The sequence below is a fragment of the Schistocerca americana genome, chromosome 1 (genome assembly GCF_021461395.2).
Source record: "Schistocerca americana isolate TAMUIC-IGC-003095 chromosome 1, iqSchAmer2.1, whole genome shotgun sequence".
In the NCBI taxonomy this organism is placed as follows: Eukaryota; Metazoa; Arthropoda; class Insecta; order Orthoptera; family Acrididae; genus Schistocerca; species Schistocerca americana.
The window spans coordinates 444116463-444119047 of NC_060119.1; the positions used below are offsets into that span (position 1 = coordinate 444116463).

At 46.7% G+C, this 2585-nt stretch overlaps 1 non-coding gene across 1 annotated transcript; it reads right to left on the reverse strand.

Moving 5' to 3' along the window:
- Window positions 1–503: 503 nt before the first annotated feature.
- On the reverse strand, window positions 504–577 carry Trnat-agu. Its single transcript has one exon. It is a non-coding gene; the product is annotated as a tRNA-Thr (tRNA).
- Window positions 578–2585: the final 2008 nt, after the last annotated feature.

Below are 2585 nucleotides of genomic sequence, written 5' to 3' on the forward strand. Positions count from 1 at the left end.
GAAATTTAACATCAGGATTGATGGTCACGATGTAGACGAAGTTAAGGAATTCTACTTCCTAGGCAGTAAAATAACCAATGATAGACGGAGCAAGGAGGACATCAAAAGCAGACTAGAAATGGCAAAAAGGGCATTCATGGCCAAGAGAAGCCTACTAATATCAAATATCGGCTTTAATTTGAGGAAGAAATTTCTGAGAGTGTACGTCTGGAGTACAGCACTGTATGGTAGTGAAACGTGGACTGTGGGAAAACCGGAACAGAAGAGAATCGAAGCATTTGAGATGTGGTGCTACAGACGAATGTTGAAAATTAGGTGGACTGATAAGGTAAGGAATGAGGAGGTACTACGCAGAATCGGAGAGGAAACGAATATGTGGAAAACACTGATAAGGAGAAGGGACGGGATGATAGGACAATTTGAGACGAAATTGGAATTATATATTAATACTTTCAGCTGATGAAGGGCGTTGATGTATATCGACGAGGACAGGTGAAAATGTATGCCCCGACCGGGACTCGAACCCGGGATCTCCTGCTTACTTGGCAGATGCTCTATCCATCTGAGCCACCGAGGGGACAGGATAGCGCGACTGCAGGGACTATCTGTCGCACACCTCCCGCGAGACCCGCATTCTCACCTTGTATGTCCACACATTACATTAGTTGTGTCCCACCCTAACACACTTATTACTCGTGGAAGACATTCTTACCTAGTCCCGTAAGAGTTCAGGGAATATGTATGCATCGGCACAGAAGAAGGTCATGGCCGGTATTGCCAGAACTATAGACTTACATGGATATGGTGTCCGAAAGAACAGACACCATACCGATATAAGTATATAATTGGCAACGAGATTCTTCCGTCCAGGCAACATGTTTCGAGTCATCAACAGGCCAATGTCAGTGTTGACGGGCCCAGGCGAGACGTGAAGTTTTGTGTCGTTCAGTCGTCAAGGGTACACTCTTGAAATGGTCGTACGGGAAAATCCCCACATCGTCGCTACCTCGGATATGCTGTGTCCCATCGTTCGTGTGCTGACTGTAACACCACGTTCAAACTCACTTAAGTCTTGATAACCTGCCATTGTAGCAGCAGTCATCGATCTAACAACTGCGCCAGACACTTGTCGTCTTATATAGGCGTTGCCTTCTCAGCGCCATATTCTGCTTGTTTACATATCTCTGTGTTTGAATACGCATGCTTATACCAGTTTCTTTGGCGCTTCACTGTATAATTATTGTTGACGGTCGAAATGTTGTATTTTCAGTTAACGTAAACCGTTCCTGTGACATTTTTCCTTCAGAATTGTCTACAGTATCTCATCTGATGATAGTTTAGCACCGCAGCCTGTGTAGATATCGAGAAGCACATCTATTGTGAGGATAAGAGTGCATGCCACGAACAACAACAGACGGCACGAGATGCCGCTTGGCGCGGAACACTTGACAGATTTGCTGGGCACGTTTTGGTTGCACAGTAGGACGAGCCCGCTCGCAGTGGCGCTGGTGGCAGGGTGGCCTGTGTCCGCGGACGGCGCTATTCAAATAAACCCGGTCCCAGTGGACGGCGGACCGGCTCTCGAGCCCAGCGCGAAGAATGTGCGTTCAGCCAGGTGAAGAGGACGGCGGCGCGGAAGAAGCGAGCAACCAACCTCTCAGACCAACGAATGCCGTGTGGGGAAGGAACGAAAGGAGGGGAAGGAGGGGCGGGCGGTTAGGAAGGAAGGAAGGAAGGAAGACTTGGAAAGGCGGTTACCGCTGGATATCTCCGGGACCTGTTGAAGTGTGCCGAATTCGCAGCAGACGCGGACGGATCAGACGGGACCACAGACAGGAAAATCACTTTGCGGGTTCATTCGCAAAAAAAATAAAGACAGGGGGCAGTGAAACTCGTGTGGGTAGCACCTCTCTTCAATTTTCAAATCGGTTTTCAGCCTCGCGGAAGGCAACAGCTGGGATTGTTTGTTCTGCCCACACGACACTACTGTCTCCTGTCTCTACCTACGCCGTCTTGAGTGCAGGGAGAAGGCACCCCATTAAGAATGCAACATTCCAAGAGAAGTAGCCTGGCACGAAATCACATATTACACAATGTAGTGGACAATTTTTAATCACCACGTTGGGCAATTACTTTATTTAGTATCCTTTATGAGGGGACTCTGATGAAGTCATTAATGTGATGAAGGACTTATTCCGTTATTATTAAATTTGAGATGATACATTACTGATTAATTTCAGTTGATATGATTTTGCCTTTTGTTGAGTAACATTCGTGCATCGGAGGGAAACTCAGAAACAGTAGTAGAAAGACAAATCGTGGAACACTGGCTTCCAGCACCTTTTTGACTTTTACGAACAGAGAAGAAAACTTGTCGATTCAGCACTCAGTCTGAGTTTTGACGGAGGAAGATTTTCAATGGATCTCTGAAATTAAAAGTACAAAAGCAGCACTGCTTTAACGAGGAATAAACTTGGGCGGTCACAAGAGAAACAGGAGCTCGTCAAGTCCAGGGCGTTCCTCTCGTATGTGGACTGCATTTCGTGTAAATTAGGCAGAATATCCCGCTTCCCTCACATATACAG